Source organism: Bos mutus, chromosome 9, assembly GCF_027580195.1.
Source record: "Bos mutus isolate GX-2022 chromosome 9, NWIPB_WYAK_1.1, whole genome shotgun sequence".
Classification (NCBI taxonomy): Eukaryota; Metazoa; Chordata; class Mammalia; order Artiodactyla; family Bovidae; genus Bos; species Bos mutus.
In genome coordinates this window covers 85,426,172-85,451,978 of record NC_091625.1, presented here as the reverse complement: position 1 = coordinate 85,451,978, position 25,807 = coordinate 85,426,172, and the positions used below count along the sequence as shown (strand labels likewise).

The 25,807-nt window shown below is 42.2% G+C and overlaps 1 protein-coding gene across 1 annotated transcript in view; it reads right to left on the bottom strand.

Moving 5' to 3' along the window:
* Positions 1 to 25,496, bottom strand: part of SASH1 (SAM and SH3 domain containing 1) — a 264,186-nt gene extending 238,690 nt beyond the window's left edge. Inside the window, exon 1 of the mRNA XM_070376836.1 lies at positions 25,479 to 25,496. The gene's annotated coding sequence lies outside the window, so the exon portion shown is untranslated. The remainder of the gene's footprint in view (positions 1 to 25,478) is intronic.
* Positions 25,497 to 25,807: the final 311 nt, after the last annotated feature.

The following is a 25,807-nucleotide window of genomic DNA, read 5'->3' as shown; positions in this document are numbered from 1 at the left end:
CAAAGCTATGGGTTTTCCAGTGGTCATATATGGATGTGAGAGTTGGACTGTGAAGAAAGATGAACGCCAAAGAATTGATGCTTTTGAACTGTGGTGTTGGAGAAGACTCTTGAGAGTCCCTTAGACTGCAAGGAGATCCAATCAGTCCATCCTAAAGGAAATCAGTCCTGAATATTCATTGGAAGGACTGATGCTGAAGCTGAAACTCCAATCCTTTGGCCACCAGATGCAAAGAGCTGACTCATTTGAAAAGCCCCTGATGCTGGGAAAGATTGAAGATTGAGAGGAGAAGGGGACGACAGAGGATAAGATGGTTGGATGGCATCACCAACTTGATGGACATGAGTTTGAGTAAGCTCTGGGAGTTGGTGATGGACAGGGAAGCCTGGTGTGCTGCAGTCCATGGGGTTGCAAAGAGTCGGACATGACTGAGTGACTAAATTGACTGACTGACTGAGGCTGGACAGACGGGAGGAAGTAACCTTCATGATTCATATTAGATTGGATCACATGAATTTGCCAAAACCAGACAATTTTTTGGCCTATAAAAATAACTTCATGTGGTTTAAACTAATACAGGAGTTTTATGCTCATATTTACATAGTAAATCACAATTTTCCTATAAAATCTACTCAGTCAGAGAATAAGATTATCTTCCTCATGGAAGGCTACCTTCATGCTGAACTCCACATTTTTCTAAAGATGATAATAGCTAGCATTTGCTGGATAATCCTGCATCTTCTCATGTAATCCTTGCATCAATTCCATGAGGTAGGACTTTATGACTCCCATTTTACAGATCTGAACACTGAGGTTCCTCCTTTGCACTTTCCTTCTACCACACAGTTTCATCTTTGCATTAACCTCTCACTTTTTTTTTGCGGGGTGGCGGTGGGGGGGTGGTGCCGAGCCTCGTGACTTGTGGGATCTTAGTTCCCTGACCAGAGACTGAACCCTGGCCACTGCAGTGAAAGTGACTGAGTCCTAAACATTGAATCGCCAGGGAATTCTCCAACTTCTCATGTTTTTAAAAGGTCTTCCTAATATTCCTTTTCAAGTGATTTTGCCTAAATCAAATGTGGACAAGTTATCTACCACCTGATCTTCACTGGGCCATAATCACCCAAGATACGATGGTGATGCCTCCCCGGTGATAAGGGAACTAGGAACAGTACCATTTATTTACCAGTCTGGGGTCCCTCATTTCCTCAGGTAGAAATGTTTTGGCGTTATATTTTATTTTAAAGCTGTTGGCAGATGACCAATTTGTACATGTTAACAAACAAACCAGGAACCTAGAGCATGAAAGTATCATGTTTATAGATGTCATCAAATAAAATGTAAGAAATTAAATTAATGTGACACATACTTAATGAAGTACATAATCATTATGGTGTCTCACGGTAATTAGGCACAAATGGGATGTATTCCACGTAAATAACTGTAATTGGTTTGACTATACATAGATTTTTAGGTTTGTTTTTTTTTTTTTTTTCCTGATCACATTCAGTTTTGTAAGGTCTGTAAAGGGTATCAATGTGGAACTGTGTACCCAGATTCCATGTGTCATCACCTCTATCCCCATCATCATACACGCACTAACCAGCACGGGTGTGGGTCTTGCATCCTTTCCCTGAACAGTTAGAATTTCCTTCTCCCCTCTTCCCCAAACCCCAGCCCAGGATCATTGCGTCTTGGGTTGCAGGAATGCCCCTAACACCTCCCCTCCTGCCCTGCTTCTCCTAGACTCACGCCCTGAGGGGCTCCTTTGGCAGCTGCCAGAGCTGTACTTTTCTGTCTCCCTGGGTGTCCTGGATGCTGAGGGCTTGAAGTGACTACTCTCTGAGCTCCAGTGTTGTGGATGAGAGTGATGCTGGAGTTAATGTGAAAGAGGATGAGACAGAAGCAGGAAGGGGAAGGAAGGGCTTAAGCCTGGGCTGCTGACCAAGTGTGGGGGCTCAGTGTTGCAAGTGACCCAATTCATATCACTTGAAACCAAGGGGGGATTTACTGGATCCTATAACTGAAATATCAGGGCTGAATTCTAGTACTCAGGAATATTTGGGGGGATCTGTGTTTCTCTTTCCCTAAGTATTGCTTTTCTCTGTGCTGATTTAATCTCAGGCAGTCATATCTGCATGGTAGGAAGACAGCCACCAGCAGCTCCAGGCTTACATCAACCATCTCAGAAACTGCAGGATAAAACACCTCTTTTTCAGTAGTTTCAACAAAACTGAGTTCAACTACAATTTCCATGGCCCTTATTGTTTACTTGCTCTGTTGTGTCCTACTCTTTGCGACCCCATGGACTGTAGCCCTCCAGACCCCAATGTCCATGGAATTTTCTAGGCAAGAATGCTAGAGTGGGTTGCCATTTCCTTGTTCATCTTCCTTAACCAGGGATCAAACTTGCTTCTCCTGCATCGCAGGGGAATTTTAGTGACTGTAATTAGAGAGTTAGGATTCCAAAGGAAACAAGGTTTTGTTGTTGTTGTTTGGTTGCTAAGTTGTGTCCTACTCTTTGTGACCCCACAGACTGTAGCCCACCAGGCTCCTCTGTCCATGTAATTTTCCAGGCAAGAATTTTCTAGGCAAATGCCCTATGCCTCTCTTACAAGCAGAGAGGCCAAGGGCATGTGATGCTCTTGTGAATGGCTAGGGCTCCATCACAGGACAACCTTTAGAGCTGGAGGTGGATTCAGTCCCACTAGACCAGGTGGGCAGATAGTGGGCAATAGTAGGCTGCAAAGGAATTGGATGCTGTTATCAGAAAAGGGATTATGGAAGTGGGCAGATTATAGAAATGACAGATGTCTACTCTAGCTGGTGAAACAGAGGGCAGAGAGAGCACAAGTGAAATGGCCTTTGAGCCCCCATATCTCAGAGAGTTGTCTCAGAGAAGAGGAAGTATTAGGATTAAGGTAAATACAAGAAATGGGAGTAGATATAATCTCAGCGACCTATTGCACCTATTAAGTGGGTCTTTCAAGACCTTAAACTGAGCAAAAGTTTTACTTTTCTGTCCTTTAAAGCATCTCCCTCTACTGCATGCTGATATCTGCAATTTCTTTAATCACAGACAACCCTTTATTCTACAAACAGAGAAAACAGATTTAAGTGAAAATGCACTGGGGAAGGCAATGTAGAGATAAGAACGAGTTGCAGTCCAAGTAGAAATGAAAATATCACATCATAAAGAACAGGGAAAGAAATGCCATTAAAACAGGAAGGAAGAGACTTTCCTGGTGATCCAGAGGTTAGGACTCCGTGCTTCTCATGCAGGGGGCATGGGTTCAATCCCTCATTGGGGAACTAAGATCCTGCATGTTGCAAGGCACGGTTCCCCCAAAAAATAGGCCTAGTAAAATATATGTATTTTAAAAAAAAGGAAAGAAAGAATAAATTAGCTGATTAAAGATAGAGGACCCTCTGTGGTGACCTAAATGTAAAGAAAATCCAAGGAAGAGGGGATATATGTATGCTGCTGCTCCTGCTGCTGCTAAGTCACCTCTGTTGTGTCTGACTCTGTGCGACCCCATAGACGGCAGCCCATCAGGCTCCCCCGTCCCTGGGATTCTCCAGGCAAGAACACTGGAGTGGGTTGCCATTTCCTTCTCCAATGCATGAAAGTGAAAAGTGAAAGTGAAGTCGCTCAGTCGTGTCCGACTCTTCGTGACCCCATGGACTACAGCCTAGCAGGCCCCTCCGTCCATGGGATTCTTCAGGCGAGAGTACTAGAGTGGGATGCCATTGCCTTCTCCAGATATATGTATACGTGTGGCTAATTCATTTTGTTGTACAGCAGAAACTAACACAACACTGTAAAGCAATTATACTCCAATTAAAACAAAAAAAGACAGAGGACAGTCAAAACTCACTTCTCAAATCTGTCAATGTCAACTCTGTTGATTGAATACAAAGAGTGGCCACAAGATTGATCTTAGTGGAAACTCAAAAATACTATGTTTTAACCAGTGATCACTTTGTTTTTAAAGCTTCTTTATTGAACGAGAACGAAACTTTCCAAACTTAGTATTTTCTCTTAGTTGAGAAGTCTTTGTTCACTGGACAATTTTGGCCCAGTTAGGTCATAATTTAAACTAGTGAGAAGAATGCAAGATAAAACATGCCACAGGAGAAATGTGTTGGCTCTCAGCCATACCCAGAGTCTTGGCGTGTCTTAGTAAAATTAAACTCCCCCCCACCGCTTCTCTGATATAATCTGAATTTTGCTAAACAAGACTTAAACAAACTTGAACTTAATTCCAAAAAGTTAGAGAGAATAGTTTAAGCTTTGGAATCCCTTAAAGGCCCTTAAATTTCAGAAGTTCAGATTTATTCAATATTTAAAAAACACTTAAAAGGAATTTCTTGGTGGTCCAGTGGTTAGAATCTCAGGCTTTCACTCCTGGGGTCTGGGTTCAATCCCTGGTCCAGGAACTAAGATTCCAAAAGCTATGGCCAGAAAATAAGCAACAGCAGTCTAAAAAAATTAAAAAGATGCAATTAAAAATTTAAATAAAAAATGAAAAAAAAAAACAAAACACACTATGTTCCCCTCAATGTGACACCATCTAATTGGACTTTCAGTGAATGAAAGAGTGTTTAGGAGGCTGATCCTCCCAGTGACTTGGCTTTCCGACCTGACCACGTGGGTCAGACATTCTGAAGATGTCCCAGTGGAGGTTAGTAATGGGAGGACCAAAAATGTGACGTCACAGTCCAAGTGTTTTTTATGATATTCACTCTTCCACATGAGAAACATTTCAAAGAATTTGCAGGGGCCAAATGATATTCTAAAAACACCAATAAAGAGAATCAACACTACAAAAAAGCTGTCCTAATTATCCTGGGTGTTTATCAAAAACAGTAATATTTTGATCAAGGAGAATGACAGGAAAATGTCAGAAATGGTAGGGGTAAAATAATGTAAAGAAAAAGAGTCTGGAAGATAAGATGCCTTTTCATCTCTTTGGTAAAACACATGGAAATCTATAGCCATAATTTTAAGTTTAATTCCCAGTTCTCAACTGGGAGAGAGAAGGGAAATTCTTACCATATATCTGAGCATCAAAGATGAAAACTAGAGATGCCCCAAGACTTGGGTGAGCTTCCCTTATTGCCAATATTTCATATAGGTTGTCACATGTTATTGCCAAAAGAATTATATGCACTGTCTCAACTCCACTTGGGAGAGGAATATTGGTGATGTTCATACCTGTTTTTTTCTGGACTCCATCCACCGTGCAAGCCTTTTTCCTTTGCTAATTTTATTCTATATACTTTTGCTACCATAAATTATAACTGTGAATATTTAAAAAAAAAAAGATGAAAAGCTAAGGGTGTTGGTTGCAACCACAGATAAAACTGAACATTGCATTGAAACTTAGATTTTCCTCATAGAATTCATGACTCTCATTTATACTCAAGGTCGCTATATAACAAGTGTACATAGGCAGGATAGAAATCAAATCACCCTCTGGGTATACATTAAAGGAAGTAGCAAATCCAACCCTATTTCCTAATGTATAATACTCATTATGCTTGTTTCTATGTTCCTATGTTCAGATGGTCTTCAAATCCAATAGCCTATAGGTCACAATTATCTATGTCTCTGATGCTAATCTGCTACAAAAAAAATCTTTGCCTGAAAGCCTTCTGTTTAAGTTTATTCTGGACAAAGGCTACCATGGGCTGCTATGAAGACCTCCGTGGCACTGCCACCCAGATAAATGCACCAGACAGGCCTGGAGATTCCTGGGGGGAGGCCTCCCTCTAACCACTTCACTACCTTTTACCCTCAAGTCAACAGGAAAGGAAAACAGCAACAAAAACGAAGTTAAGGGCTCTAAGTTTGAGACTGCGAGGCATTTGAAATCAGGGAGGATTAGGTAGGATCACACCTTTACACACGGATGGGCGGATGGCTGTGTTTGCATAAGGTTAGTCACTGTTCCCTCTCCCTGGGTCAACACCAGTGGTAACCTCCCACCTCCTTCCTTGCCTGCTATTAACTCAAAGTGTAAAATACTTCTCAAATTATGGACTACGTCAGGTGATCTGGGGTGGAAATTAACCCAAATAATCCACGGAACCTAGCTAGCTTTGTATCTGTCTGTTTTGAGCAGTAAAATAGGAAAATAAAAAGATTGCACACCATGAGACATTTGGCTGTCTCCGGGTAACTGTCTCTGCTACACTAAAGGCTGGAGGATGAAATCTCTGAGAAATCTCTCTGGTCTTTGTTAGGAACCAGGCTTTGATGTAAATGACTTGGGCAACCTGAATGTTTGCATTTAGAAACACAGACTTGGGGCCAGCTGCTGAGAACCAGGTGAGAAATTATAATTTGATTGCTACCAGGACATTTTTTCTGATGGTTCAAACTGGTGTGTGTGTGTGTGTGTGTGTGTGTGTGTATGTAGGTCTGTGTCGGCTGTAGGGTTGGTGTGCAATTTGCCGAGAGGCTGAATTTGCTGAGAGGTAGGAAATTAAAGGGCTTCCCAGGTGGCGCAGTGGTAAAGAACCTGCTGGCCAATGCAGGAGACACGGGTTTGACCCCTGGGTGGGGAAGATCTCTGGAGAAGAAAATGGCCACCCACTCCAGTATTCTTGTCTGGGAAATCCCATGGACAGGGGAGCCTGGCAGGCTACAATCCACGGGGTCGCAAAAGAGGACACGACTGAGTGACTAAACAACAACAAGGGCATTATAGAACTAAACTATTATTCTTGAGGTCAGGGAAAGGTGCCTGAGGCACACATCCATGGTGGGTAAGAAGCGAAGCCATGGAAGGATTTTTCTGAGAGGTTATTCCTGTTTCAGGTAGAGATGAATATGCAGTTCAATCCCTTCCTTCGGTTTTTGTATTTTTAATTATATTGAGTTTTGAATTTAAATACACCTGTGTGCTGTTTCTTTTTACTTCTTTAGCCTAGGAGACCAGCTGTGTTTCTGGGACTGGCACAGGCTTGTGCGTGACTCCCATGATCTTCTGCTGCAAGGAGGCTCATCTCACGGGCACATCCCAGGGCAGCCCCGCCACTCACTCTGCTTTCTCTTAAGTGATTGAAAAGCACACTTGACACACACGCCCTCTTCAGAGATCAAGTTATAATTAAATCCAGGAAAACTCTCTGACAGCTGGAGCCCGCAGGTTATGAGCTTGGTATTTGTTCTTGCAGAAGCCCACAGCTATAGCTGATGTGTTGCTGCCACATGCCTGACATGGGTGACCATGGAATGTTTGTTCTGTCTACAGTCTATTTTGCTTGGTGAAAATAAAAGCCCACTCGTAAAGTAAACTTGCTTTGAATACAGATTTAAGCATTTTCTCACAAAAACGAAGCTCTCTGTGTTCCAGACAGGACAAAAGGTTAGTTTGACATTGCGCCAACAAACAAGAACCCATAACTAAGTAGTTGAGAATAGGTAAACATAAATGGCTTGGGAGGGGGGCGGTGTCTGGTGGGAGGCCAGTGTGGAGCCCAGATTTAACAGCTTCATCAAAGGGAATGTGTTAAATGCTCATTAACTGAATTTACAAATGATCTCCAACTGGGAGGTGTTGCAAACAACAGAGGAATAAACACACATACATACCCTCACTCCCTAATTACATGCATACATGCATACAAAGCAGGAAATGGAGTAACCTGCTCAGAAAACAAATCCAAGATAAAATAGTTTTAAACACAGACTTTCAAAGAAAATATTAGCATAGATTTCATACAGAATTAAGGGGAGAGCTCACAAAGGGTAAGCTGCTGTCTCTGGTGAAGGGTATTGGGGCACTGCAGGGCATAGATGGCAGGGGGCATGGCTAACTGGAAATAATCCTGGAAAAGATCGGAAACACATCCAGAAGGAAAGCAGGGGCCACTGGACACCAACAGAAGCAGGGTAGGATGCTAGATGATAATAGGCCACCAGATTCCAAATATTTTTTCCTAAAATCTCTAATTTTCTAGGGCTTCATGGGTCACTGACCCAGACCACACTGTTGGGTCTTGGTCATAAAGGAAGGACCACACTGGATCACACTAGCTGCCCTCCCTCGCATAATCCCATGGAGGCTTAAAAAGCCCTTAGGAACAGACTTCTCACAGTATTGTTTCGGGAGTTGCACTGGCATTTTGGGGAAAATGGAGAAGGCAATGGCACCCCACTCCGGTACCCTTGCCTGGAAAATCCCATGGACGGAGGAGCCTGGTGGGCTGCAGTCCATGGGGTCGCTAGGAGTCGGAAACGACCGAGCAACTTCCCTTTCCCTTTCCCTTTTGGGGAAAAACTGTGCATTCTGGGTCTTCAGCCCCACCTGCATAGCATCAGAGACTCTGAGCAAAACAGCACCTCCACTCCTGTCCTACCCCTGAAACCTGGCCCTGCGGGCCCCCTGCTGTGGGCTCCTGGGGCAACACACCCTCTGGGCAGCAGAGCTGCCTCTGCTGAGATATGTTTGTGTGACTGGGGGCAAGTCCTTGGATGTCTTGCTCTGGGTCTCAGTTTCCTAACAAGATCAGAATTTCTCACTGGAGAATCTGTGAATTGGCTTCAGGGAAATCTCAACTCCCTTCTTGTTTGTAAACCTCTAATGTGAATGTGCATTTTTTTTTTTTTTTAAGAGAAAGAACATACTCTTTAGGAAAGCATCATATTTTAGAGAATTTCCCAGAGGTCCAGTGCTTAAGATGTCATGATTTTATTGTCAAGGGTGTGGGTTCGATCCCTAGTTGGGGAATTAAGATCCCACAAGCCATGCAGTGCAACAACAACAAAATAATCATATTTTAAAAGATGTTCCTGATGTAAGAAAGTTAACAACCATTGACTATCACTAGATTATTGTTAAATTTAGCTAGAACTAAACATCAATCCCTATCACATACAGTCTCTTCCATCTCTGATCCATATAAACATCCAGACGTTCAGGTGATGAAGAATCTGAGGCACCTGATTATCATAGGTCTTCAAACCTATAATCCAGACATCCGACCTCCTTGATTAGGTGTATATGGACTGAAAACCATTGGAATTTTTTGGCCTAATTGGTGAAAAAAAGGATAAGTTCAGGGTTGCAGGTGTGGACTGATGCTTAGACCATTCCTTCCTTTGAAAAGTAAAGAAAGAGGGGAAACCTTCAATCAGAATTACCATATGAAATTGTACTCAGACATCTTGGGATTCAAGGAAAATATTGTAAAAGAGAGAAGTGCGTTGCCTCTCACGGCTTTCTGAAAACCAAGGATAATGTCAATACCATGCCCTCAGCTAAACCTTGTAAAGGGTCCTCTGACTACCATCCTGGGAAATGGCTTTTCTTAGGTCCCCTAACACCCAGAGACCACAATGTAAAGTCACACATACACAGTAGGGAGCTAGGCGCTTATCCTGTTGAACCCATGTCACAGCTGTGGTAAGGGGATAGTGTATTAGCTTCATCCTCATTTCCAGGTAAAAAAAGAGGGGATTCTGGAAATGCAGGACAACTTTTCTAAGGCTACAGATTGGCAACTGGTGGAGGTTGGATTCAAGTACAGGCAGCCCCATTTTAGACCTTACCTACTGGTTTAACAAGTGTGTCTGGTTCCCACGAAGGGGTTGGGGGAGAGGTGAGAAGGGCTGGCTCGGGAGAGAAGGAGGTGGTACCACGTATGTTCAGTGTGCATGTACGTCTTCCTCCCATGAGCATTCCGTAAGTACAACGGGGATTGGGTACGAAGCTGCTTGAATTTATAATTACTCCAGCATAATACGGTCCAAGGCCAAACAAATCAGTCTCTCTCTTCAGTTCCGTCTCTCAGTCTCCTGCTCCCTTCTCTCTCCTCGTCCCTACCCCTCTCTCTTGTCCTCTCTTATTCTTGAACCAAAATACCTTATTCTTTTTAAAAAGATCATCTATCATGTACTTTACGCTGTGTGCGAGCTTCCTCTGGTTGCGGCGAGTGGGGGCTCCTCCTCGCTGTGGCGCACAGGCTTCTTATGGTGGTGGCTTCTCCTGTCGTGAAGCCTGGGCTCTCGGCGCGTGGACTTCGGTAGCTGTGGCGTGTGGACTCAGTAGCTGCAGCTCCCGGGCTCAGCAGTCAGTCACGGCACGGGCTGAGCTGCTCTGTGGAATGGGGAATCTTCCTGGAACAGGGATCGAACCTGTGTCCCTTGCATTGGCAGGTGGACTCCTAGCTACTGTGCCACCAGGGAAGTCCAACATTCTACATTATTGAAGTTCTGATTCTTAAAAAATCTGAGAGACTTCCCTGGTGATCCAGTGGCAATGACTTTGAGTTCCCAATGCAAGGGACCCCAAGTTTAATCCCTGGTCAGGGAACTAGATCCATATGCCATATATTCAACCAAAGATCCCACAAGTCATAACTAACATCTGGTGCAGTCAAATAACTAACTAAATAAAAATAAATATTAAAAAATCTGTGAGAATACACATTCAGAATAACAGCTATCTTTGGAGGTGAGAGAAGGGATGTGGTAGGTGACAGGTAGAGAATGGCTTTAGACGTATAAATAAAACGCCTTGTTAAGCCAGACCATCGGCATGCACTTAATGGCTTATACATTTCCAGATGAAAAATATGAATATTATTAAATATTAAACAAACTTTTTCACAGTCTGCCTAAAAAAAGATTTACTTGGCCTTAAAAATATGCATACCACTTGACTGAGCAGCTCCATTTCTGGGAATCTATTCTGAGGAAATAATCTGAAATGAGGACAAAGATTTATATGCCAAAGGTTCATCACAACGTTATTTCTAATATAAAAATCTTGAAGTAATTTAAAAAGTCTAACAAAGAATGATTGGGCAAATTATGCTGCATCTGTGAGCTGAGATATTATAATATTTCTAAAAAAATGCTTACAAAGTGTTTTTAAGGGTATAAGGAAATGCATTTGATGAAATTTTAAGTGGAAAAATGGAAAATGAAATTACGCATGAAATAATATTTCAAAGTTCTGAAAGAGGCTGAAAAACAAAGGACTGAAAGAGCCAGGCGAACAGCGGGCACCTTTGGGTTGTGCACCTGCGGCCCTTTGGACTTGTTCTAAGTTTAAACAACTGAGCATGTATTACTTTTGGGTGGGGGGCACACCGTGGATCTTTGGAATCTCAGTTCTCTGACGGGACTGAATCCAGGCAACAGCAGTGAAAGGCCGGAATTCCAACCACTAGGCTACCAAGGAACTCCCAGTATGTATTACTTTCATAAAATGGAGAAAAAGTTGTCTTCCTGTAGGTTTGATCCCTGGGTTCAGAAGATCCCCTGGAGAAGGGAATGGCTATCCACTCCAGTATTCTTGCCTGGAGAATGCTGTGGACAGAGGAGCCTGGCGGGCTATAGTCTGTGGGGTTGCAAAGAGTCGGACACAACTGAGTGATTAACACTTTCACTGTCTGTTTTTTCAGGTTCTTGTCATCAAAAATCTTCTACATGTATGTGTATGGCTGAGTTCCTTTGCTATTCACCTGAAACTATCACAGCATTGTTACCAGCTATGCTTGGTTGCAATGGCACCCCACTCCAGTACTCTTGCCTGGAAAATCCTGTGGACGGAGGGGCCTGGTGGGCTGCAGTCCATGGGGTTGCTAGGTGTCGGACACGACTGAGCGACTTCACTTCAACTTTTCACTTTCCTGCATTGGAAAAGGAAATGGCAACCCACTCCAGTGTTCTTGCCTGGAGAATCCCAAGAACGGGGGAGCCTGGTAGGCTGCTGTCTGTGGGGTCGCACAGAGTCGGACACAACTGATGCGACTTAGCAGCAGCAGTAGCAGCAGCATGCTTCGTTGCCTCAGTTCTGTCTGACTCTTTGTGACCCGATGGACTGTAGCCTGCCAGGCTCCTCTGTTCCTGGGATTTCCCGGGCAAGAATATTGGAGTGGGTTGCCATTTCCTTCTCCAGTTAATCAGCTATACCCAGTACAGAATAAAAACCTTTAAGAAAAGTCTTCTGGTAGGTTCCTATATTGGTAATTGGGATGACTTTTGTCTCTTGGCCTAAATAATGTGCTGCTGCTGACAAGATAACTCACGGGGTTATGGGAGGGCATTCTGGAGTTCCTGGTCCCCAAACAATTCGGTGTCTCCTGTTTTGTGTCACCTACTCCAAGACTAGATGGAGATGAGGAAAGCCCAGTAGGAGACCCAGGTGGGTACACACCAATGTAGAGAAGAACTGTGGTCACATGAGGTGATGGTGTGAGGTTTCTCTGGTGTGTATGCACACACACACACACTCACTCACACAATTGCCTCCCCACAGTGTCCCTGCCCACATTCCACCCAGCCTGAGTGCCATGGGAGGAAGGTATGTGGCAGCAGTCCAGGGGCCTCTGGGGCAGCTGTCTCTGGGCCCAGGTGGCCGCAAGGCAGGAGTCACAGCTGTGTGTGTCGTCGGGGAGGGTCGGGGGTGGGGAGCTGCTCTGCCCTCCTCTTTCTTCTTCATGCCTCCGCCTCCTTCTTCAGCCCCGTCAGTCACCCGGGGAGGAAAGGGTTTGGCGGATTTAACTAGCTGCTGACAGCTCAGAGTAAGAAAGAAGTCAACCTGGGCTGAGCTGCAAGCATATGATAAGCCTTGTGGAGTGGGGTCCCCAGAGAGAGCTGGGGAACAGTTGGTTTGGATCTCTTCAGTTTTCCTTCTTGGGATCCGTGAGTGTCTTTCCTTGCTTCCTGGAGGTTAGTTAGAATAGGAAAAAGGAGTCCAGAATGGCGGTGGCCTTTTTCCTATTCTAACTGTCGAATGCTGGATACAGCTCTGGGTGTGCACTCAGAGAAATGAGCTACGCTTGGAAGCAGAGGCTGCAGCTGAGGGGAGGTCTAGGCTTGCCATAGATTCAGGAGAGGGCAAACAAACAAAAGGCCCCACGTCTCCACACCACAATCTTGATCAAATGTTAAAATACGTACGCTGACTGGCCAAAAAGTTCATTCAGATTTTTGCATATGATGCTGCACAAGTACTCGTACGAACTTTTTGGCCAACTCAAAGTATATTTATATACTTTAAATACATATTTACATATATTTAAACTATATATAGTTTGATATATATTTACATATTTTAAAATATATTTAAAGATGTTTGATATATGTATGTATCTATGCTTGATATATATGTATATGTGTACAGGACTTCCCTGGTGGCTCAGATGGTAAAGTGTCTGCCTACAGTGCTGGAGACCTGGGTTCAGTCCCTGGGTTGGGAAGATCTCCTGGAGAAGGAAATGGAAACCCACTCCAGTATTCTTGCCTGGAAAATTCCACGGACGGAGGAGCCTGGCAGGGTACAGTCCATGGGGTCGCAAAGAGTTGGACATGACTGAGCGACTTCACTTTCTCTTTTCTTTCATACAGGTATATGATTTTTAATTTCATAATATTAGGCAGAGATTAATAAGCAAAACTTATCAAGTCAAGGCCTTACTCGTCTTCCCCCTCAACCATACAGTTCCCTTCTTCACCCCTCCTTCCCTAACATAACCACTGTTAGCTCCTTTAGTTATTTTATTTACTTGTTTCTGGCATTGTTGTCACTGTTCCTAAGTTATGTGTTTATCCTGCTATTTCTTAGGTTTTTCCCCCACTACAGACATACAGATATTATCTATTGATTTCTTAATATGAAGGATGATGATTTAACATTCCAATCTGCCTCCTTCCCTTACCCCCCTCATTTTCCCTTTTTTAAAACCCTCCTAATGTAATGACTGTGTTAGCTTGGGTTCTCTGAGAAGCAGAAAACAAGGAAGCACTAAAAATGAACAAGATAGGACTTCCAAGGTGGTCCAGTGGTTAAGAACCCACCTGCCCGTGCAAGGGACATGGGTTCAACCCCTGGTCTGGAAAGATTCCACATACCACAGGGCAGCTAAGCCTATGCACCACAGGAGGAGAAGCCACTGCAGTGAGAAGCCTGGGCTCTGCAATTAAAGAGTGGTCCCAACTCACCACAACTAGAGAAAGCCTGCTCACAGCAATCAAGACTCAGCACAGCCAAAAAATGAACACATGAATAAATACACAAAATTAGATTTTAAAAAAATGAAACGAACAAGATAAAGGTGGTGGTTCCAGGGCCAATCTGACACCGTGAAGGAGAGGGGCAAAGAAGGAAGACTGGGAAGGAAGAGCCTTAGACTGCAGGGTCGTTCTAAGAAATTCAAGGCCAGGCTGATGCTGAGACCCAGAATACAGACTGCTCAGTGCAGAAGTCTTGCACTGTGTATCCATGGCCAGCGCTGGTCCCCCTGCTCAGTCACTGGCTGGGAACCCAGGAGATCAGGCCTTCCCTGAAGACAACAGTGGGTCCCCAAGGAGGGATACATTCCCCAAAGCAAGCTGTCTTTCGAAGGGACGTCTGAGTGGTCCACCTCCACGGCCACCACGTTTACATTCTAATTTATGGTTTTGTTAGTGTTCAGTGCTTCCTTGTCAGGACTGAATGAATATTGTTCATAACTGTGTCATATTGTGTACTATAATTGTATTTTCTTTTTTCATTATTTTTCCTCTCTTGGAGTTTTTTTATTTATTTACTTTTCTATGTATTTGCCCATTATTCTGCTCCAAATATTCTAACAGAGTATAGAACACCCTACATTGTAACAGAACCCATTGGTATATCTGTCAGTTCTGTTTCTCTATTTTGTTTATCTGTTCCATCTGGAGTCCTATTCTGGGTTGATAGTGCTTTGCTTATTCTCTCATTTGGTGGAGCAAGTCTTCCAGGAGCTTGTTGAAAGGGCTGAAAGTGATGTCAACATCTGACCCCTTATATGCTCTCAGTCCACCCCATATTTGACCATTTCTAAGTCTAAGCAATCATTGCACCTCAGAATCTGGAAATTATTGTTCTTGGCTTCTCGGGTTACTGTTGAGCAGTCAATGCCATTCAGATTCCTGATGTCTTATTTGACCTAATTTTTTCTTTCTGGCAGCCTTTAGGGTCTTTTATTTATTCCTAGTGTTCTGAAATTTCACAATAATGTGCTTTATTCTCTATGTGGGGTACTGGATGGGTCTCTCTAATCAGGAAACTCCTGTCTTTCTCTTTCAGGAAATTTTTGTTTATTATTTCACTGATTTCTTCCATTTTGTTTCTTCAGCTCTCTTTTTGTAGAACTTATTTGGATATTTGATCTACTGGACTGATCATCTAATTTCCTTAAATTCTGTCCTATTTTTCTATCTAGTTTTGGCAGATTTCCTAAACTTTATCTTCTAAGCCTCTTATAAGTTGTTTTTGTTTTCAGAAAGTTATTTACTTATTTATTTTTTACTCTATGTGTTTTTCTTTCTCTCGCCTCACTGAGCATTCTCAGTGTGCGTATGTGTATATGTGTGCGTATTAAGTTTCTTCAGTCATGTCCAACTCTTTGCCACCCTATGGACTCTAGCCTGCAAGGCTCCTCTGTCCATGGGATTCTCCAGGCAAGAATAGTGGAGTGGGTTGCCATGCCCTCCTCCAGGGGATCTTCCCAACCCAGGGGTCAAACCTGAATCTCTTATGTCTCCTGCATTGGCAGGTGGGTTCTTTACAACTAGAACCACTTGGGAAGCCCTTATGTATGTGTTTATATATATATATAAACAACACACAAGAGAACAAAATCATACTTCTATTTATTTACTTTTCAGTAAGCTTAAATCTTTGAAGGGTATGTTTGCTCAGTCACTCAATCGCTCAGTCAGGTCTGACTCTGAGACCCCATGGACTGTAGTCTGCCAGGCTCCCACGGCAACAGATTCTGTGTCCAATGCCTTAGCTGGAAGGTTCGGAATTTGGCATGAATCATGCCACTATTTCCATGAGCATGAGCTATCTTCCCCCAGACTACTCTGATTTTTTTTTTTTTAATTAAGCAGTTTATTTTTAAAAATTGAAGTAGAGAACTCTGATTTTGTTAGGTTTTCTGACCAGGAGTTACTATGTTCTTTGCTTTGTATACATAAGCACATCTCTCAATTACATAGAATTCAATTTCATCTTGAGAATATATATCTTCAATTTTCAAAGGAGCTGTGTGCTCCTTCTGGTTCCAGAGACTCCACTGATAGCCAGCAAAAATGGCCTTGGACCACAGCCTTCCAGATACACTGTTGTTTTAGAAGTCCTGTTCCCAGCAGGCTTCCGCAGGCTTCAAGATGGCAGAAAAAGCCTCAGTGTGTACTTTGGATGCAATTCTTTTTTTTCATGTCCGACTCTTTATTTTATTTTTTTAACTTTACATAATTGTATTAGTTTTGCCAAATATCAAAATGAATCCGCCACAGGTACACATGTGTTCCCCATCCTGAACCCTTCTCCCTCCTCCCTCCCCATACCATCCCTCTGGGTGGTCCCAGTGCACTAGCCCCAAGCATCCAGTATCGTGCATTGAACCTGGACTGGCAACTCGTTTCTTACATGATATTTTACATGTTTCAATGCCATTCTCCCAAATCTTCCCACCCTTTCCCTCTCCCACAGAGTCCAATTCTGTCCCTCAAACTCTCTGCTACCTCTGAGTTCCTTTTCCCCACCTGTTTAGCTGTCTTTCATGTCTATAGCTTTCTCCTGTTATCTGATGATTCTTTGTTTAGACCACTGCAGATGGTGACTGCAGCCATGAAATTAAAAGATGCTTACTCCTTGGAAGGAAAGTTATGACCAACCTAGATAGCATATTGAAAAGCAGAGACATTACTTTGCCAACAAAGGTCCGTCTAGTCAAGGCTATGGTTTTTCCAGTGGTCATGTATGGATGTGAGAGTTGGACTGTGAAGAAAGCTAAGTACCAAAGAATTGATGGTTTTTAACTGTGGTGTTGGAGAAGACTCTTGAGAGTCCCTTGGACTTCAAGGAGATCCAACCAGTCCATTCTAAAGGAGATCAGTCCTGGGTGATCATTGGAAGGACTGATGCTAAAGCTGAAACTCCAGTACTTTGGCCACCTCGTGTGAAGAGTTGACTCATTGGAAAAGACTCTGATGCTGGGAGGGATTGGGGGCAGGAGGAAAAGGGGACGACAGAGGATGAGATGGCTGGATGATATCACCGACTCGATGGACGTGAGTTTGAGTGAACTCCGGGAGATGGTGATGGACAGGGAAGCCTGGCATGCTGCGATTCATGGGGTGGCAAAGAGTCGGACACGACTGAGCGACTGAACTGAACTGAACTGAACTGAAGACTGAGCCACCAGAACTCAAATTGGAAGCCCAGCACTGAGGGGCCTCCTTTCCCAGAACCTTCTTAGATTCCAATATGCTGGTTCCTGTGGGTGTTCTCCAGACCCCACACCCCATGTAATTTATTTTCAGTTTTCTCCATTGTATTCTACAGGAGTTGCTACCGTTTCCCTCAATCTATGCTCAATCTTCCCAACTTTTGTTGGCATTTCTCACTTTTGTAATCCACCTTCCCCATCACTGCTGCTCTTATGGTTTTATTTTCCCCCTTATTTTCATTTTACTGGGGTTGTGGAGGGAGGAGGACAAATAGCATATGTCCAATGCAATGCACTGTGTATAATGAGACATCATGCTTCTTCTATGCTTATTATTATACTCTCCATGCCAACATTCTTTTTAAAAAATGGTTGAAAAGGTATATCTTTTGTAGGATGTGCTCAGAGGAAACAACTGATTCTCAGCTTTTTGTATCTCAAGATGTCCTTCTTCTTCGACACTCTTTTGATCTAGTTCTTCATTAAAGTAATGAAAATTTACCATTTAGTGAGGACCTCAGTATGTCTCATTTCATCTTCACAGAATCTCTGCAAGGTAGGCATTATTATACCCACTTTACAGATAAGGACTGTGGCTCAAAAAGTTTCTCCAGGAAACTCAGCTGACAGGATGTGGAGCATGGATTCAACTGGGTTCTGATCTGCCTTCCAAACTGACCACTCTTTCCAGGGCAGCCTGCTGCCCACCCCAGGGGGTGTTGAGTGCTAGGTGACAGCAGTGACCCAGGACTTACATGCCATGAGCTCTGTGGGAGAATGTAATTTTCATGCAGGCAGAGCCCTCATCTGCCTTGTTGACCTCTATTTCCCAAGCACAAGAGCAGTACTTGATGCACTGAAAGCACATGATCAATAATTTTTAAAAGAGCAAATGAATGAATGGATGGATGGATGGATAAATGTGGTATCCTTTAATTCTCAGAGCAACCCAGTCATGTCTCTTATATTACTCTTTTGTAAAAGGGTGAAAAATAAAGTTTCAGAAATTTGGGACTTCTCTTTTCTGGGGATCTGCCCTTTCTAGGAAGTGGTGTTTTTATGTAATCTGAGGAATAACCTGTGCTAAAGTGTCAGCTAAGACCAAACAGGATAGCTGAGTTGGTTTGACTACATCAGTTGAGAATTATTCAGCATTGGAGAGAGTGCAAACAAAAAACTGTCGGTGGGAATGTAAATTGGCACAGCCACCATGGCAAATAGAATGGAGGTTTCCTCAAAAAACTAAAAATAGAGTTGTCATATGATCTGGTAATCCCATTCCCAGGCATATATCTGAGACCAAAACTATAATTCAAAAAAGACACATGCACCCCTATGTTCATAGCAGCACTATCCACAATAGCCAAGACATGGAAGCAAGCTAAACATCCATCAACGGATGAATGTAAAGAAGATGTGAGACATGTATACAATGGAATACTACTCAGCCATAACAAAGAATGAAACAATGCCATTTGCAGCAACCTGATGGACCTAGAGATTATCATACTAAGTGAAAAAAGTCAGAAAAACAGACAAATAACACGTATCACTTACACTTGGAATCTGAAATAGGACATAAAGAACTTTATCTGGTTCTGAGGTGGCACTAGTGAGGAACTAGCTTGCCAGTGCAAGAGACTAAGAGATGCAGGTTCAGTTTCCTGGGTCAGGAAGACTCACTGGAGGAGGGCATGGCAACCTACTCCAGTATCTTTCCTGAAGAATCTCATGGACAGAGGAGCCATGGGCTACGATCCATAGGGTTGCACAGAGCTGAACACGACTGAAGCGACTTATCAGGCATGCACAAATTTTATCTATGGAAGAAACAGACTCACAGAGAACAGACTTGTAGCCAAGGGGAGGGAAACAACTGCTCTTCATATTTTCTTATCCCAAGATGTCCTTCTTCGACACTCTTTTGATCTAGTTCTTTATTGAGGTAATAAAAGGTAGGGGAGTTGGGGAGGGAGGAATCGAGAGCTTTGGTGTAGCAGATGCTAATATATATCTAATGGATAAGCAACAAAGTCCTACTGAATAGCATGGAGAACTATATTCAGTATCCTCTGATAAACCATGATGGAAAAGACTATGAACATGAATATATATGCATATGCATAACTGAATCACTTTGGTTGCCATTCCCTTCTCCAGTGCAGCATAAATTAACACACAAATTAACAGCATAAATCAACTATGCTTAAATATAAGAAATTAAACAAAATAATTCTTCAGCATTCATTTAGCAAAATATTATCAACTGTTCACTGTGTGCTATTGGACTAGGAGACTGAAACTCATTAAATCTCATCCTAGTTTCACAAAAATCCTGCCAGGTAGTTGATTGGTCTAAAATCAGTTTCTGAAATATCTACTTGCTCACTGAAGAATTTGCTTAAAATTCAACCCCTGTTTGAGAATCTGGACCTCATTTTAGTGTCCTGTATTTTATTGGCATTTTGGAGCCATTTGATGATTAAAAAAAAAATTAATTCCTTGAAGGGCACATCTAACTTAATTTTGCATTTCTATTATGTATTGCTTGAGCTTGCAGGATTTTTAAAAAATGATGGGATTGTTTTGGACACTTGAAAGTGCCTTTTTCTATCTGACCTAGTTTTGAATAGTTAGGCTCTTTTTAGTCAGTTTATGTAAAGACTTTTATTCTGAGTTTAAATTAAATTAAATTTACTTCCAGGACACCTGAACGGATGTAGAAATGCTCCAAAGGGGACTGATGTTACATAAGATATTCTCCAACCAGACTGTGATGAGGAAAAACGAAGACAAAAGCCAAAGCAATCCACTTACTACCCCCTCCCTCTTTTCCTCTTTCCTCTCCCCTGACTACCATTCAAGGAAGAGACAAAGGTCCTCCTGGCTCCCTATTTTTGTGATTCTAGGTATCAAATGCTATTTTCTCTTGTTCTCTTGAGTCAAAGGAAAGAACTCAGGTGGGTAATTAAGTGGATGTATTTGGGGCAGGCAAAACTTCTGGCAACTTCTCCAATAAGCTGACCTACCTATTCATTCAAAAACTATTCCCTAAAACATCAGTGGGGCATGCCAAATGGCTTAAAATAGAAATGACTAAAACAGCCAGAGAAATAGATAACTTTACGGCACTTGCATAGTTACTTTATTAATTGTAGAAATGCTTATAATAATTCAAACAGGTAGGAAAAGGGAGAATTACATTCTTTCTGCTTGCCTAACACATCCTTGGATCAGAATTTGTGAAATTTGTTAAAAGTGTTAATTAGTTGACTGTCAAAGATAGTTGGCTCCTATCTTTGATAGGAGAAAATGGAATCAAATTGCTCATAGCAATTTGAGTAATGGAATTATTTTAGAACGTGGACCTGTCAAATTCAGTCTAGGAATGCTCACAAACTGTATATTTTATTACTTTTTTTTAAAGGTCAAAAAATAGATGATTCTTGGGACTTCCTTGGTGGTCCAGTGGCTAAGACTCCATGTTCCCAATGCAGCCATTCCTGTGTTCAATCCCTGGTCAAGGAGCTAGATCCCAACTGCAACCAAGTGCTGCAACCAAGAGTTTACATGCCACAACTAAAGACCCTACATGTAGCAGCTAAAAGACCCGATATGCTGCAATGAAGATCAAAGATCCCTCAGGCCTCAACTAAGACCTGGTGCAGTCAAATAAATACACAAATATCTTAGAAAATGATGATTCTTAAAAAAAAAGACAGCACATCTGTATCTATTTTCATATTTGGAAAACTATTGGGGTGTCAACCTAACTCAAGAAAAATTTCTTTCAAATTCCTTGGATATTATCTGGAACAAAGATGATGTCCTTCTGACACTGCAGTGCTATGAGGGTAGCTAAGGTCATCTAACTGTCATCGCTTGTTGGTCCCCAGAGATTCTGATCAGTGTCCCCGAGGCTGACTTACTGGAAATTCTCAGCCCAATCAGCTGGCTGGTCTGGGCATAATGAACTAAATGTTCCTCCACGTTATAAAATTCTATCATTCGAACTCTTCAGGCATTAGAATTATGTTTTGAAAAGTCTATCCATAGGGATGGTGACCAAAGTTGTTTTTAACAGTGTTGCTGACCATGGTGGCTGAACTGGCCACCTGCTTGTGTTGGGAGCCACGTCAGCTGCAGGTACATTCATGTGTAATTGTGTAGACTCTGGGACCAGACTGCCTAGGTTCAAGCACTGGCTCCCACACATGCCAGTTATGTGACTAGCTGTGTATTGACTTTCCTTATCAGTAAAACAAGGATTTTATGTATCTACCTCATTGGGTTTTTGTGAGGATCAAATGAGCTAATATGTCTAAAGAGTTAAGAATAGTGCCTAGCACCTGGTAAGTGGTATATTAAGTGTCAGTTAAGAGTGTATTACTATCATTATTATTTATGTGACGTATTTGAAATTACACAAGGTGCTTTTTGGTTTCAGATGCATAGGAGTGCATTTGTAGGTATGTTAAACTGGCAATTGCTCCTTTTATAACCCTGGAAATACAATTTCCCAATAATGCAAGTTCTCATCCTTTCACTTTGCAGCCAGCTCCATTAAACATCTTGCTCCTTATCCCCTCTTTTTTTATTTTGCATGTACAATATACCCTCTTCCTCCATCAGAGATTACTTAACTCTGCTTTGGAAAATGTTTTTGTGATACTCACGACCCCCGTGAACCCTCTTCTTTTCTCTCACACTTTCAAATTTACTTTATCTTATTTTTAATTACCCAAGTGACAAGGGAAGTGGTGGATAAAAGGTTGAATTATGTTGTTGACAAACTACATCAAAATGAAGGGGGGAGTTGAAAAATGAGAGAGTCCAAGGCTTGATAGGAGGGGCCTAGATTCCTTCTGCATTCAAAGCTCTATGTCTGCCATTTCAGATTCAGATCCATATTTTATTACCATTTTACCTTCTACCTCATATGGGTTAAGCACTAGACTAAAGCTTTTAGATTATCATTTAATGCTCACAGCAACTCCTTGAAGGTAGGTATTATCTCCCATCTTACAGATGAAGAAAAACAAAAATAGAGAGGTAAATAATATACCAACACCACATAACTGGGAAGTAGAGAGCTAGAGTTAGAACCCATGCATTCTTATTCCAAACTCTATTCTCCATCTGCTTGCGTTGGGAGCCACATCAGCTGCAGGTACACTATTCATAATCCCTTCTTTACATAACCATAATAATATGCAAAATAATAATGGTCAAATTTCACTACTATCATGCCCTTGAAACAAAAAATCCCGTTCAGAACATAGAAGTTTCCATATAGCTCTTCATTGTCCTCTAAATAAACCAACCATTTATTTACACAGAACTCACTCTTCCATCCATCCTTTCATCCACCTATCTTCCTAATCATCTCTCTATTCTCTATCCATCCAATCACATATCCATCCATTCATCCATCTATACTTTTATTAACTGTTTAGTATATCCCGGGATTGTAATAAGTCCTAAATGAGTCCCTATCTTTAAGGAATTCTCAGTCTAGGGAAAAGAACAACATATAAATAAAATTTGCAATATACTGGGGTTAACATTAATACGTAGTGGTTCTTACAAAGTCTAAGAAAAATGCAGGAGAGGTGGGCGGGAGCGTTTCTAACTCTTCCTAGGGGAAACTTCTCAAACTAGGATCTCTGGTATTTTAGAAGGTCAGAGAAGGAACCATTTGAAATTGGGCAAAGTTTTCTCAGAAGGGCTTGTGCCAAAGGAGGAGAGAAATAGGAGTCTGAGGCAATACAGAGGGGTTTAAACTCTGTTAATGTTTGAGTTGATCAAGAGTTTGCCAGAAACCAAACGTGGAGGAGGATATTCCAGACCTCCCAAAAAAACCTTGTTGGTGGAAAAGTACATGAAAATTGTTTGCTAGGATTCCAACTTAGAGTATCATTCAAAAGAGGAGACAAAGCACCAAGGATAGGTGGTTAGGGTTTAGATAAAGAAAGGACTGGTGTGCAAGGCCAAGAATTTAATTTTCAAGGATATTAAAAATGCTCTCAAAAGCGTTATTACAGTCCATTGTAAAATTATATCATTAAAAATTACAGTTCATTGTAAAATTTATTCTTCAACGCCCTTAAAATAAATAATAGATGTTCTTTCTGTCCATTTCCAGAAACTTCTAACAGATTCTCTATATTTGGGGGTAAATTTGCATTCAGAACTTGAGCTGGGATCCTAACCTTGTTTCTGGGGAATAATGCGTTCTGAATTCTAAACAACAGTTTACAAAACTCTTTGTGACTTGGCATGGTGGAACAGCCTTAGAGACCTGCCTGATGTTCAAATATGGGGCAAGGAAAGAAGATGTGGCCCTAAATGAAGACCTGCTTATTCTGTTACTCAAAATGTGGCGAGAGAGACTTCTGGAAGTGAATTTTACTTGAGGTAATGGTAATTAAATTTTTGATATCAGTTTTAACCTGGATGTCTCTGCAACCCTACTTTTTATTTTCTTCCCAACCCTCTGGGATTCAAGTTAAATAGGTTAGTTAAATTAAGATATATAAATCTATCTCTTTATAAATACCTCTATACCTAGCATCATCTGCCAAAGAGGAGGCTGATCTGAACTGGAACTGTTTCTATAGATTTCAAGGCTCATTTGCCAGTCTCCTTAGCTGGGACAGAGCGATGTTTCTAAGCCTGAGAATTCCTCTTTCTGTCTGAGTTGATCAATACATCTTTTGCATCCTCCAGCACAAAAACCCAAATGTGCTTCCTTTTCTAAAAGGGAGCCTCTGTCTTGCCAGGATTAAGAGGGCATAGTCCCATGACACAGTTTGCACTCAATTTTTGGCATCCAAAATACCTTCCCTCTTTCAAGAACTGTGGGCAGCCAGTCAAGAGGGGACAGTATTTTGGCATTTGGACTGAATATCTTACCTGCCAACTGGGCTGCCCTTAATACATTGTTTCTGAAGCTGGGGGAAGCGCGTGTAACAGGAACAGGCTTTGTGCTGTCAGAACACTTGATGAGCACGTCTGTACTGAGCTCAAGAGGAAGCTGGCCAGCTGTGTTTGTTCACTTTCTCCTGCACCAGTTTCCTCGGACTCCTGAACGCTCTCAGAGGGCAATTGTTACCTCTCAAGACTCATATTTCATTTCTTTACTTTATTAATACCATAACCATGGAATCACGCATTTTATACACAGTTGCCCTGACTGACATTCTAACACTTTTCTCTCAATTACTCATCACCTTCTAGGCTTTAGTTCTGGTGTCAATCTTGTCAAGGAGGGGAGTGGAAATTAACCCAAACAGAGGCTCACGGGCTCCAGATGTTCAAACTGATGCTTCTTCCAGGATTCCCTTCCACAATTCTATTTTCATTCAACAAGTATCGATTGGATAGCACTTAGACTAGGTACTGTCCTCAGCTTCTCGGAGAAAATGGTGAGTGGAATAGCCTTCTGGAAATAACCTGAGAGGCCTCCTCCACTCCCCAAAGCCCAGTCCAGACCTGGAAAAGGAGCCAGAAGGACCTCGGGAGCCAGGCAGGGGGTGGGGAGGGCTTGGCGAGGGGAGCAGAGCGTAGCTCAGAATCCATGCCTCAAGCCATGGGGCCCTCAGACCCTTGTTCACAACCCCTGTACCCTTCTTTTTCCTTTAATCAGTTTTAATGAGCAAATCTGATCTCCTTTTTAATTTAGAAGAAAAAGAACCACACATTATATAATAGTTTCCACAGAAAAGAAAGGGAAAAAGTTGTTCAGCCAGCTGAGAAGAAGACTTCAGTAGGATATTAAATGCTAAAAAGTTAATCAGATGGTCCTGGTCCCCTGAGGCTTGGAATATGAAGTTCAGAGTTCCATCCTTCATTCCTGGCATGTGAGGAAATATTTTCAGATAATTTCATAGATAAGCCGAGGGTGGAAAAGCTCTGGCTCTTAAACAGTAAAAACTTTTCTTGGCTTACAGAATTGTTTTAGAGTCTTGGGGGCAGAATTTTACATAAATACCTACATAATTTTTGAATGTATTTTATATAAATGGTAAGTCACAAAAACACAAAACCTAGCAGAGGAATTTCTAGACAGCAGAGGCTTCCCAGTCTCTTGGAATTCTGATCGATTCATCAATGGCCTTGAAAATCCCACCACCAAGTTATCTCATAGCTGTTCGCTACCACGGTCCCCTCCCGAGTATTCCTGCCCAAAGGTCAGAAGGATACTTCCTTACAGAAAAACAGTCTTAAATTTCAAAAACAGACAGCCTACATACCCTGCCATCTTGATCCTCCATGAAGGGAGCTGCCGTGTTGCTATCAGGCCATACGTTCGAATGTTCTCCAACTTCCTTTCTGACTCAGATCGAATGAATTCGCAGCGCTGATGTAAGGCTCTTAATAGGAATCTGTTTTCAATTCGGGGCAGATGTGGGACACTCTTGTAGCTCTAGGGATTATCAACTTTAAAACAAATCGCCTTCAGGATGATAAGTCAAGAGGCAGTAACTGCTTCCTGAGGCCTCCTTGGGGTTCCTTCCAAATGCTTAACATATAACACAAGAGCTATGGCTCAAAAGAAGGTTTTGCTCCTGAAGTTCCCAGG